Here is a 13,550-nt window from a genome sequence, read left to right on the forward strand (position 1 = left end):
AAATGCAAGCATGTTGTTAATGTCTGAAGTAGCGTAGACTTAATTCTGCTAAACTTGTGTTCTAAGAAATTTTAGTTGCTCTCTAATTACCTGATTTTCAACTCAGTCTTTGCCAGGGTTAACATTTTTCTTTGTCTGTTCAAGAATATTTTCTCCTAAAGCTTTTGAAATCTTTTAGTACTTTGAATATACATGCAGTCACTGATAATGGAAAATGTAGATTTCCACCACGCATAACAGCCAGGCTGAAGCTCTTTGCTTGGCAAAGGGACATTGAGTTAAGGGAATTGGTGTTAACAGTCAAATACCAACAGTTAAAAGCATTCTCATTAGGAGCCAAAAATGATTGACTGAGAGATGGAGCTACCAACTGTTTACTGGAATGTGTGAAGGTTTATTAACATTGGCAAGGGATGGTCCTATCTGTCTAGACAGTTACAAAATCTAGTGTGTCTGGACTGTGATTTGTGGGAACCTTTCCCCTTTGTAAACAGTATTTTGTTCTAAGTGATAGACACGGCCCCAACTACTCGGCAATATTGGCCTGGAGCATCAATTGGCTTTGACAGAAACCTGCTAGTCACAAATAAGAGGGTAAAACTATTGCCTTTTTTTTAAGTCTCTTTGAGATGGTGTTCTGGAATGGGGTTTGGGAAATCTGCTGCCTCCTTTATTCATTATAAAACATTGCTTTTCTGATAGTATCATTTCAGAATTTTTAATTTATTTATTTTTTTTTTTTTAGAAAGGATGTCTGGGAATGTCTGGAAGAAAGGGATGAGGGAAGAGCATTTCCTAAATTACTGCAGAACTCTGTGTGTCCTGGGCACAGATGTTTCTAAACCTATCTTTTTCACAAGGTCATAAAATAGTTAACAAATACCTACCAGAACCCCTTGTTCTTTGCCGTTCATCACCTCCCTTGCTTTAAATTCTGCATGCATCCTCTCGCTAGTCTTTACCAGAAAATGACTGCTTTCAAAACTTCTGTACACTGAAAGACTACAAATCCATACTCTCACTTGCTATGTAGGTATTTAATGCTGTTACTCTGTTCTAAGCCAGACAGTAGGACGAGTGCTTTCCAGCTTAAATATAGTATCCATGATTGATGAATGTATTGCCGGTGCCTATTAAAGTTAAGTCATAATGTCATAGTAATTTTGTCACAAACCAGTATGGCTCATTTGACAGCAAACCTTTGACTGTGGAAAGCTGTAGTGCAGGTTGAAGCCTGGCTTGCACGCAGCTTAAGGGTGATAGTCCAGTAATAAAGCAATGCAGCCGTCATTCTAGGATGTGTGCCTCAAAACAAGACGTGATCTCAAATAATGTGGTATGCCTGTTGCTTGTTTTCCACTTCGGAATCAGCACGGAGATATATAGCGATACTAGTATAACTGTATTTAAGTATACATAGGCCAGAAAAACAAGAAGCGATTTTCCTGTGATAAATGGAGCACTTGGAGCTGTGGAATACCCATTGCTCACCTTGTCATTTGCTGTACTCAAATGGGACAAACAAGGAGGACGTTTTACCAGGTACTGCATTGCATTGATTTGAAAAACAAAAAAACAAATCCCAAAAATAAAGCCCCACCCCCACCCCCCAACCCTTAGATGATTTATCAGACAAATCTCTTTAAATGGTGAAAAGAGGTTGTTTTAAGATTTTTTTTTTTGTAAGCTCACAGAAACAGAAGTGAAAGCTGATGGTGATTTGTGTTGGTTTTGTTTGTTTGGTTTTGTTTCTTGCGTTATTTGTTTTTAAAATGCAAATGAATAGAATTTTCACTTAAACACAAAACCAGGTTTCAGGACATTGGGTGTTTTCCGGCAGGTTCTCCCTCCCTGCAGAACTGGACCTCTTCATCCACTGGAGGCATTTTCAGTTGCCGTGTTTCAGCCAGCCCTACTCACCAGTTTTTCCATCACGCGTAGACAGGAGAGTGCTCCTGTGCCAGGGAGAGACTTCAGCAAGCTTTGGAGAGGCCCTATGTCACGACGAGTTTCCTTGGCTGTAACAAGAGCCGCAAGTGTTAAGGAAAGATCATCAGGGAGATTTTTAAAATGGCCACTTCATTACAGCCTCCATTCTTTGAATGACACTGGGTAACACATTGTGCTTTTGCAATTTTGCTGTCAAAATGGATGGTGGTTTGCCGATAGTATATCTCACGGAAATAGATTGCATAGCTTGCTGTAGAAGCAGTTAGTCAACAAAACGCACTCTGGCACTTGGTGTAGAGACTGTAATTATTTGACTGGTGGCCAGCCTAGGTAGCGCTCGGGAGCCATAAATAGTATTTAGAGGTTGCTGTAAAAGCTTTTTAATTTGTTACACCAGAGTTCATTTACATTGTACACCATATGTCATGGCAAAAGCACCCTCTCTTTGTAGAACATTATGTGCAACACAATATGTTATAAACACTACTTTTTAATGGCCTCCTGAGTAGCTGTAGATAGCTCATCCAGGAGGCTGGTTAAAGATGAATCTGTTACATGGCTGGAAATCCGAGGTCACTTCGTTTTAGCTAATGAAATGAGTCAAGATTCACTCTGCATTTCAGATGGGAACGTGGCCCACCAGCAGTTTAATCTCAATAATGTGAAGTCATTCATTAGAGACTAATGCAGGAGTTGTCACTGCACGCGGAGAATACATCCTCTGGAAGCAGAGGAGAAAGACCTCGGATTTGAAGGGAGGAAGACTCAGGAAGAGCCTGAACCTGCTGCTGTGCAGCTGATGTGAAACAAGACAAATGCAACTCCAGCGGCCTATTGAGGAGAGGTTACCAGGATGTGTAAGGTAATTGGCTGTTGTCCAAGGCTACATGAATGTATTCTATAATTTTGCCACTTTTCAAGAAGCTGAAATGGGGAGAAGGGCAAAGAGATACTACCAAAGAACGGAGTGTGTGTTTTCAGGAGAAGATGAAAAGAGCTTAGCTGGCTTAGCCTGCAAATTGAAGGCTGAGAGGAGATAGGATTATTCTCAATAAATGCATCAGAGAGGATTAAGCATGAGGGAAGAAGAAGAACTACATAAACCAAAGGACAATGATGGTAGGAAAAGAAAAAAGGTTAGGCACTGTACATTAGCAAACTGAGTCTGGCAATTGAATGGTTACTAACCACTGGCGGAATAATTTCCACCACCACTCCCCACCCCCCCAGGATGCTGATTATGTGAACGAGATGGTAAATTTAAGTATGCACTAACCTGATAAAACACAGGTGGCACAGTGACAGTGAACACCTAAAACCACAGGGAATCTGAAACAGCCCTTTCCTTTATAGTCCAAACGCAGATGATTTTTCTGCTTCTCTTGTAAAGGAAATTCCACTTCACCAAGAAACTCTGGACTACTTAGGATCTATTTCGCCCGTCTGCATCTTCTCAAGACAGCTGAGGAAAGAAAGAGTTAGAGACCTCACTCTGGAAATCTGACTGCAATTGGTTTCTGTTTTTAGGATCTCACATTGGTTTTGTGGCTTTTTTTTTCCCTTTCTGTTTCTGACCAGTTATTTCTAAGCTTTTACTGGCAGAAACAGTCTTTTTTTAATATATTGGTGCAGGGCCCAGGTTGGCTGGGGGTCACCATAATGCTAATAAGCATCCTTCTTTGCTGTCAGTATGTTTCTATGTATTTGTATTCGTCTCCGTCTTTGCTAAATGACTCCTATTCTCAAGTCAACTTGGCTTTCAGAAGGCTGGTAACTTTCTGAAGCACTGAGGGTAGAAAGAAACATTGATCTTTTAAAGTCAATATTTCCTTCTTAGTGTAATTCTGATGTGGCCTTTGTTACAGAGTTATCCTGTTTGGCCCTGACAAGTAAGACATCAGGGAGCTCAAAAAGAAAACCATGTCCAGTTTACATAGAATCACATCCCTCCATGAGCTTTAGCGGTTTTGTGGTTCTTGCAAATGAATTGCAATACGACTCATGAAGCTTATAAACACGCTGTATGTCTCAGACAAACCTAAAATGTGTTCCTGAAGTCAACTCACTATGTCAGGATGGATATTCTGGTCTCATTGCCTTTTACTTTGTGTTTTAGCCTTCCTGACGCTACTCAGCTTCAAGTTTGAGTGTTAGCTGCATTCTTATAAGAAATGTGGAGAATATCATTCTCACTTGCCATCTGTGGCACTGGGCAGTATCTCCATGTCAGTGGAACTGGATAATGACACTGGAGAAGTTGAAGAAGTCTTGCCACCAAAGCTCTTACTAACTCCTGAGGTGAGGTGACAGCCCAAGGATTTGTTCCTACCAAGGCAGTACTGTGGGGGCCACAGAAATGTGGTGTCTACAGCTGTACAGGTATCCAGTGCCACACGATGAGGTCCTGCTCCAGGAAAGACAAGGGGGAATGTGCCAGATGTGAGACAGTGACAGTAAACATCCTAAAGGACGCACGTTTGCTACTCTACTGTCTCCTGCATTCCCTACCTCTCAGACGGACAGCCTGTCTGCCTTTCCAGAGCTGAGTAGGAGACAGAAAAGTGAAGGCTGTTTCTTTCAGTCTTGGCGTCTCCCTATGGCTAGAGGTGGCCTTGCATATGACCCATCCTCTATTGAAGAGTGCATGTTACAGCCGTTATAGCTTTGGGTTTGGATATTTCTGAAAAATCATTTACCAGGTGGTAGAATGAGGATTAGTTCCATAATGCCTTGCAAGGACTGACTGCGCCTTCAAAGGTAGAAGTGGCTCTGATCATCCTGGTATGTTAACCAACTTACGCTTGTAAAACTTCCCTCCCTGTAGAAAAGGCTTTTGTTGAAATGCAAGGACTCCCTCCAGGGACATGTGGCTCTCTTCTGCCAAGGCAGGGAAGTAATTAACTGGCACGATCTCTCACCCGTGCTGTGCTTCTCATGACGCTTTGAAGGAGCTTGTTAGATGCACATAACTTACCGTGCTCATCCCATGTTAAATCCACCAATTGCTAAATCCACCTTTTCAAGCTGGAGCCAGAGGAGTGAGTCAGTCATGTGGAGCAGGTGTGGCTTCCTGATTTCATTAATTTAGATAATTGCAGCCCTTCTTCAACAGCATCAAACTCTTCTGTGTCTTATGCAGTAAGTCCCTGGTTTATAAATCCAACTGCTGTGGCTGCTTGATGATCAGTTTTAAAAATTCTTTGCTTTCCCTCATGCCTGTTGACTCTGTCTGACCGCCCGCTTGACCAATTGAGTCCAATTTCTGTTATAAGGAGCTTTGGGAGATGTGATGAAGTTTGAATGCCAAGGGCTGGCAAGGAGTTATGGTAGTTCCCAACTTTGTAATTCTTTCCTTCTCTGAAGCCCTCGTTCTTGCAGCACTGCGAGCGGGATCAGCTCTAAAGAGATTTTGATTGTGTAAGGAGGGAACATGCAATTTGTAAAAGTAAATAAACAATTACTGGGGGAATATGAGTGTTAGGCTGATTAGCTGTGGTGAAAAGAAATTGTTGTGGTCTGATTTGGAAAAAAGGGAATGGTATATTTGGGGGTTTAGTGAATTTAGATCAGGTTTACAGATTATCAAATAACTAACTCTGTTTTCACACAGGGCACAGGAACACCTTTGTACCTTGGTTTCTCTAACAACTTCAGCAGTCCTCAAAATTCACAGGTGTGCAGACTTTTGATGGATTTTGTTTCTTTTTTTCCAAATGCTGATGAATTCGTGAAATACTATACTTAACCAGACTTTTCACATCTGTAAATTAGAATTCTAAGCTGGAAATCCTGTAGAGTCAACAGCTGAAATCTAGCTGTTGAAGTCAAAGGATTTGTGTATGCATAACCCAAACGTGTGTTTGTTTGTGCATGTAACATCAATCAATTTAAAAGGAAAGTATGATTTTATGTGAAGCTTTTTGAAGTTTTTTGTGCCTTGGAACTCCAGATTGCTATACAAACATGTTCTTTCTAACCAGTTTATCATTTTTCACTGCCAGTGCTTAATTTTGAACTTTTTTTTTCGTCTTTTTGTGTGGTTTGCAAATCTCCTTTGTGGTTTTTAGAGCATTCTGAGAGAGATGCCTACGTTATCTGTGTGCTTGGAATCAGGCAAATCTGTTACATAAATATAATTCCTGAATTTGGAGAAATTTAAAAATAATATTAATAAAAAAAGCTAATAGATATATGGAAGATTGTTTGTAGCTTAGTGAACTATCTCTTTCAGTGGCATTATTATTTTACCTGTTTCGGGGTTATTGTGTCACGCTATAGCAGTGACATAGCCATTCCAGAATTCAGCCTCTGTCTTTGTTCTGTTCAAAGGCGAATCTTGCAGCCTCTCTGAAAACACACAGATGTAATCAGAGGAGCTTTAATCTGGTAAACCAAGTAACAGACCTAGGAATATTTTGATCAATGTGCTTGGCTATTCCCAGAATAAATGAAGGGGATTTAACTGTCAGCTGTCTTTGCTAAGTGCCTAATTGCCAAGCTGGTGATTTAAGAGGTAAGCACAATGTTCGGAAGTCTGCAGACCTGCTAACTACAAGAAGCACTCCTCCTCCATTTCCATGGGTGAAATTCTATGTGCATTGGAACCAGCTGCAGCGGTCCCGTTGCAGCACGGTGGATCGTGCCTTACGAGGCTACAGGAAAACTTCCGCTGACTTCGGCAGCTTTGTTTACCACTGGGGTTTGATCCAGGCAATGGTGAGTAGCGTGGCTGGGTGAACTGCACCGTTATAGTGAGAAATAACGAATCCTCTCAGACGCTTGATCAGCTAATGTTCAACTTGGGGGTGGTTTCACAAATGGAGGCCAAGGCCTTTTGCAGGCAATATGACAGGGAGCGAGATAATGTAATGTGGCAGATTCTGCATGGAAGAGAATTGGGGTCATTTGGTATGCCCATGTATAATGCAACCTTATGCCATAATTAAGTTGCTGGATAGAAGCTGTTGAGAAGGATTAGCTACAGATCCATACATTTTATGTTTCTGTTTATTTAAGATAAAGCCTCATGCTAGAGGGCTGCTCTTTTTTTTTCCCCCCATATTAAGCCCTTTCAAAGCTTTAATTTCCTTTATTTTCTTTGTAGATGTGTATTTTTTTTTTACGTCTTTATCTCCATTTAGGAGAAAAGAAGGATTTCTGGAAGGTGGTCTGGCTTTAGAAGCTGGCTTATAAAGCAGGACAGAGAAGTATAGAATTGATCTATAATTCCCATGATTCCTTGCAACACTGTACCCAAGGGGAAGTATGTTGCTCATTTTCAGAGAAAAGTGGAGAAATCTAATTTTTCAAGTATACAGAGGTGATTGTGTGCGCTTTCTTTTTAAATCGTGACATTCTCCACAAAAACCGGGCACTTCCGTTGAAATATTCTTTCCTTAAAACTCCCCAATATTCTACCAGTAGACAGCTATGAAAAATGTCACCTGCTCAAATTCTGGAGAGAGAGACAGAGACATGTGAAATAAATGTGTAGAAGGAAGTTGTGGACTGAAGGACAGAGTGGACATGAGCTTTCGGACCCCTGTTAGAAGTCAGCTTTGATAAAGGGGAGCGGGTATGGGTAGAACCACGTTACATTCAATTCAATTCATTTCTATCCCTCATTATTTCAAATCTTCAAGCTGGTGCTTAGGAACAAAAGGTTGTGGCAACCATCTGTTTCAAAAGTGTGCCAATGAAAATAAAATGATCAATTAGTATCAAAGGTAGTCGTCTCATCTGACGCCTAAAGTGGGAAAAAATGCAAACGTATGAAATGAATGTCTGTGAGAGGATCCCTTAAAGTTTAAGCTGTGTTTGAAACTGATCTGGATTTTTCTAGCTAAGGAAAAATCATCCTGCTTCTCTCTCTTTTCTTTTCTGTGCTTTTCTTGCTCTCAGCAAATCTCCCAGTTGATTTCCAAGTTAGATTGGTCAGCTTTATAAATTTTATACTTGCCTGGCCCTTTGCAGTTCCCATGGTACTTCACTGGAGGTGAAGGTCTTTGAAGACCATCTTTGCAAAGTTCAGAAGACAATGACTTCAGGACATTTATCCTGGAGATGATCTTCCTCCCATTTTGGACAAAATTGGAAGAAGAAAAAAAAACCCAGAAACTATGTGAAACAATTCCTGAGGGCTGCATCCGGTCACTGCTAAGTTCCCAGAAGATTATAAAATTTCTACGTTCCTACAGTGGGTAGGACCGGAGGCCCATCTGCTCCATGGATGAAAACAAGACCTAGTACCTCCTTGTTTGTGGATGATTTGCCTGAAAGGGAATTAAAGGCTACCTATATTATGGTACATGTTTCCTTTCAGAGGTTGCATAGGTGCGGTTAGGGAAATTCACCTTCTGAAGAAGAGTCTGTCTTGTCGCTCAGTTGAAGCAAGGCTCAGGAATACAAACACTCCACAAGGCTCTTCCACGGGGGAAAACCACTCTCAGAATGAAAGCTGTGATGAATAATCTCGTGTGCCATATAGATTTCACCAAGAACAAGAAATAGGCACAAAGTGTAAAACTTTGGAATTAAAAAAAAAAAAAAAAGCCTATTGAATGCTTTTGTATCTCTGTGTCTCCAGTTCAGAAAACAGAGCATCATTCATATTTATGAGGAGTAATTTGTATCAATTCATAATTATCTTGTGTAAAATTAATTCTCTCAGTGCATAAATGAAGTAAAACATTCAAAGACAAAATGAAATAGCCATAATAAAAACATTTGTAACAGACACACGCACACTGCACTGAGTAAACAATTTTTAAACAATTTTTGGGTCCTTTTGCAAGACGGTGCCGCCTACCCTGAACACCCTGGTGCTGTTCAGAGAAGGGAGCCTGGTCTTGTCTCCCATTTGCCTCTCATCCCACACTGCAGGGGCTCATCTATTCTGGAGTCTTGAGCTATAAAACCAGTAACTCATTTTCCTGTGAATAAAAGTTCAAGGTTCAGCTGTTTCTAATGTAAGCCTTTTCCCTTTCCTGGATCCTTCTTAAATTCACTTGGCATATAAAGTTCTCTCTGTGTGCTCTTGGGTCTGCTTTTTCTAGGGTACGCAGGCTGAGAGATTCTGGGACTGGAGGAAAGGCCAATTTTAAGAATAAGCAAGCAGCTACACTGTTCCAAGCTGTTTCCAAGCACTACTGCTATTAATAGTGCTTTCCAACAGACTAATTCATTTCCCCACCCTGGTCATTATGGGCAGTCAGTGACCTTCAGCAGATGAAAACCCGAGGCAGTGCTGAACGAACTTGCTCCTTGCAATCAAAGCAAATTCAGAGGAATAATTGTTGCATTAAGCCTTAACCAACGTTTTTAATGACAAATTTACTCTTTCTTTTTTTTTTTTTGTTTTGTTGTTATTACACCCAATGGCTCCAATGAGAGAGAGGTGCCATTTTGAGCTATTAACAGTTCATATTTTTTTAACTCCTCACCTGGATCCCAAAGGATGTGAGGATGCAGGAGCAGGTCTACTAAATTTGTTGGGTTTTTTAATGTTAGTTTTGTCTCAACTCTATCCAAGTCGTGGAGTCGTCCGTGAGGAGATACGTAATTCCATCAGACTCTGTATGAGCTTGGCAATTTGGAGATATGCAGTGTGTGTTGTGCATGTTATAAAAACAGAGGCCTCCAGGTGTGGGTTACTTTACAATAAGGTTGTGCAAGGAGGTGAATTTATGAGGATGATCCAGCTGGGACAAATGGCCATCAACAGGCAGAGCGTGCCGGGGCATCTTCCTCCAGAGACTTTCTCAGGAAGTTCTAGGAATTCACAGTACTCTTTTGAGGTAGAAATAAAATTCTGTACTCCTACCATTCTTGGAAAAATCAAAACTTGAGGGACATGGGGTGTGTAGTGGAGAGAATGCTCCAGCAATGACTTTGAATGTCTAAACGCCTCCATTTCTAGATGATCTTTTATATACACCGTAAAACATCTCAGTATATGAAAGCATGCATTCAGACAAATAAAGGTAAATGGCTCCAGAAGAAAGGTCCTTCAAAATCAATATGGACCATTGAAAAGCTCGGGCCACTTGATTGCTTCTAGTTGAGTCAGCGGCTAAGCGGGAATGGAAATGGAGATTCCCAATTTTCAGTGACAGTAAAATGACACTAAGTAGCAGTTTATCTGGCAAGGTGATTTTACAGCCGGAACAGAGGAAACATTTGCAGAGGACTCCGTTTTTTTGAGAATCAGTGTGATGCACGGAGGTGGCTGTTGTCCTGGCTCTTCAAGATTGTTCCTAACATTTTAAACTACTTTGTTTTCAAACTGTGTTACAGCTATGAAGTTAAGCCTGTGTTTCAGGCACTCCTAGCCTGCTGCGTGACAGCTAATCTGCTTAATGTTTTTCTTCTGGGAGATGCCCTTCCCCTCGACTGGCCAAACGAGGTGCCTGTCCCCAGCCAGGACAGCGAGTGTCCCCAGAGTCTGACTGTCTACTCTTGGGTGTATTTGATCATGGTTTCGGGATTTTCATGTTTACTGATTTCTCCTTTGATAACAATAAGGGGCGTGCAATTTGCCATCTCCAAATCATTTTTAGTAGCAGGCAATTTGAGGTAAAAGTAAAGAAGGCATTCATTTCATCTTAATGCAATGAGTATTTAAACAGTTACTATATTTAGTAGGACAAAATAAGAGAAGAATGTTTTATAAGTACCTAAACAGTAGCTTAGTTCGCTATCTGGTTCATCCATTTAAAAAGTTAACAGGATATTTATATCACTCTCTGCTTTCCTCTACATGGTCTCCAAAGAACAGGCTCATGATATTGGGACAAACCTATTTTTCATATGTATCTGTTTTTCCCTGGGATTCCATTCAAATGAAATTTCGTCTTGTCTGCTTAGGGAGAAACATAAGAGAGTTTATGAATTACTGGAATCAAAATATCAATTGTCATATTTTACTAACAGATTAATGGTTACCAGTTTGTAAATGCTACTGATGTCCCTTGTGTGTTGACGGATAGTAAACAAAAACCTTTACTGAATGCAAATGCAAAGCCTAAGGACTGATTTTGTAGTTAAATGAACTATAAATTCGTAACTCATCCACAGTAAATGAAATGCTGTATACTATGTTAGTGGGGCTTAGAGCTCCTGTAGCTGGGCAGGAGGTTTTCAGAAGAAAATACAGCAAGAAAAAGTTTATCGATTGGACCTATTAGTGAATCTGGTTATCTTTTGAGAACTTTTGTCAGGAAAGGTTTCTCTCGACTCCAGGATCTGAAGAGTATTTTGAAAAGGAATACAGCTCAGTAGAAACACACTAGTGATTTTTCTCACCAGCTTTGTAGCAGCATCAGGTTTTACTTCCCGCTATGCCACATATCTGACACTTCTGGTTATTCCAGACCAATTCTACTACAAATGTTCTCACTCTCTAAATAAATAGATATTCAGTGGAGGAGAGAAAAAACCTGCAGGTTTCCTGCAACCTTACGGCAGTGACTGGACATGCCCTCTATGCCTTCATATGAAAGACAACAACAACAACCAAAAAACTTCTCTTTGAAGGAACTTTGATTATCTGGCGAAAATGCATTTTTCCTGTGCAGATTGAGAGGCACCTCCAGAAACGTGCTCAGAGTAGGTGCCTGAGTTTTTTGCTGAACTTCCTGGCTGCTGGAGGTGCCTCTGTCCCCGGGGACTAAAGGCAGCTTTGATTAACCTGCTCAGTTAAGTTCCTAAAGTCAGATGGATTCAATCTTCTTTTTACACAGCACCTACTGCGGGAGAGCATGAGGCTCAGATCTACAGAGAGAATTCGATATCTAACTTTCTTGTTTAAAGAGACAAGCCCATTGATATCAGTAGGAGCGGGGCACATAGATATCTCCGGATCTTCAAATTTGCTGGGTAGTGCTAACATCAGAGCAAATGACAATCTTCTGTCTCAGATTTTTGTTAATCTATGAGCTGTCTTTATCAGGCGAATGTAAATCTGTTGTGGAAATACATGTTCCTCGTTATTTCTTTTTCTCATTGAAATGCTAAAACATTAGGCTGCCTATTTTGTCTGATTTCCACAGATCCCTTGTAGGTGCTGATGTAGCTTGCTGACTCTCTTCTTTATTAGCATTATGTTTGCCTGGACCTCCTCATAGCCCTCCCCCTTGTCTAATAACAGGTTGGGAATCCACAAGCCAGCAGGGCTCTTCCTGCCTCACAGAGTCTTGTGCGTGTCTGTCCGCTGCCCATGCACCTGCAACTACCCGTGGCCGATGCGCTAACAGAGAAAAGCTGTCTGGGATTATTAGCTCAGACATTGCTTCCCCTGTTGTATTAATTTAAGTGTAGGTGTTGCATTGAAGGCCCTGAAGCTGTGCTGGCAGTCCTTGTTTGGGGAAATAATGCATTTGAATGCTTGTTGTTGCTGTTTTTCAGAAATGGTGGCGATGTCAGTTATCAGGTTGGGTAATTAAGTTGCTGGCACTTCTCTAGAAACACTGGATTCTTAAGAAGTGAGTTGGGCTACTCTTATTGTTTACAACAAGAAAGAAAAGTGCAGAGACTCCGACTCTGTTACCCTTGTCGGCAATGAGCGCATCAGTGAGGCAGCAGAAGGTCCCGTTCCCAAGATAATGGGTTTCCCTACCAAATACAGCCAGTGCTAGTGGAAAGTGAGGAATAGATTTTTTAACATAAGGGAAGACTTGTGCTTTTAGAATATTATTTTGATCTAGAGTGAATAGAGATTTTAGGAGAAAGTGTCCTGTGAAATCAAACTTTTGCCCATAAAAACTTGAAAAGATTTTATTTAGATAAAATGGAGATATCGGATTTTGGTGTCAACTTTATGTGCACATGCACAAAAACATAAATGTGTATAATTGTCTAAGCATTTTACACAGGTTGTTTTATATAACATGAAAAAATGTTTTGGAAATTGTAAAAATAAGGTGTTATGGTATTTTTTTTAAATGATGCTTTAAAAATAATCAGACTTGCTTCTAAAACATTTTGCCAGGAGGAAAGCTGAATGTTTTTTGTTACATAAGCAGTAATGGAAGTTTCTGTCTTGTACTCTAACTTTTAGCAACTTATCTAAACAGGATGAATAATATGTCCAAGGTGAGACTAGAAACTTTTGGGTAAGGCAGATACTATGTTAAAGTATCATGAATTTTAGTCTGTAACTGCTATAATCAGAAAGCTTTTTCTTTCATCTCAGCACCTGCTAAGGCATTTATCTGCCTGGCAGAAGCTTTTCTAATATTTTGTCCTTCTCTTGTATACTGGCCCAAACCAAATTGTATAGACACACACGCAGGAGATGTGGGGCAGCCCAAATCCCAGGCTCAAACTTTGCAGCTGGTTTTGCAGTGCTTCGAAACAATAGACCTTGGGATAAACACACACAGTGTTGGAAATATTGTGATTTCAGTGAAAGCTCACGCCTAGTTCTTCTTTGATGTCAGCTTCACTCGGAATTCTTTCTCTTCTTTTGATCCTTTCGGTGCTCAGAGTTGAGAAACTCCGTGCAGAATCACCAATTTGGTTAAAGCTTCCTGCTAAGGTAGCCGTTAATTTTAACTAGTAGATGCAACCATAAATCACCAGGAAAAACAATACTTTAAAAA

The sequence above is a fragment of the Larus michahellis genome, chromosome 6 (assembly GCF_964199755.1).
Source record: "Larus michahellis chromosome 6, bLarMic1.1, whole genome shotgun sequence".
Classification (NCBI taxonomy): domain Eukaryota; kingdom Metazoa; phylum Chordata; class Aves; order Charadriiformes; family Laridae; genus Larus; species Larus michahellis.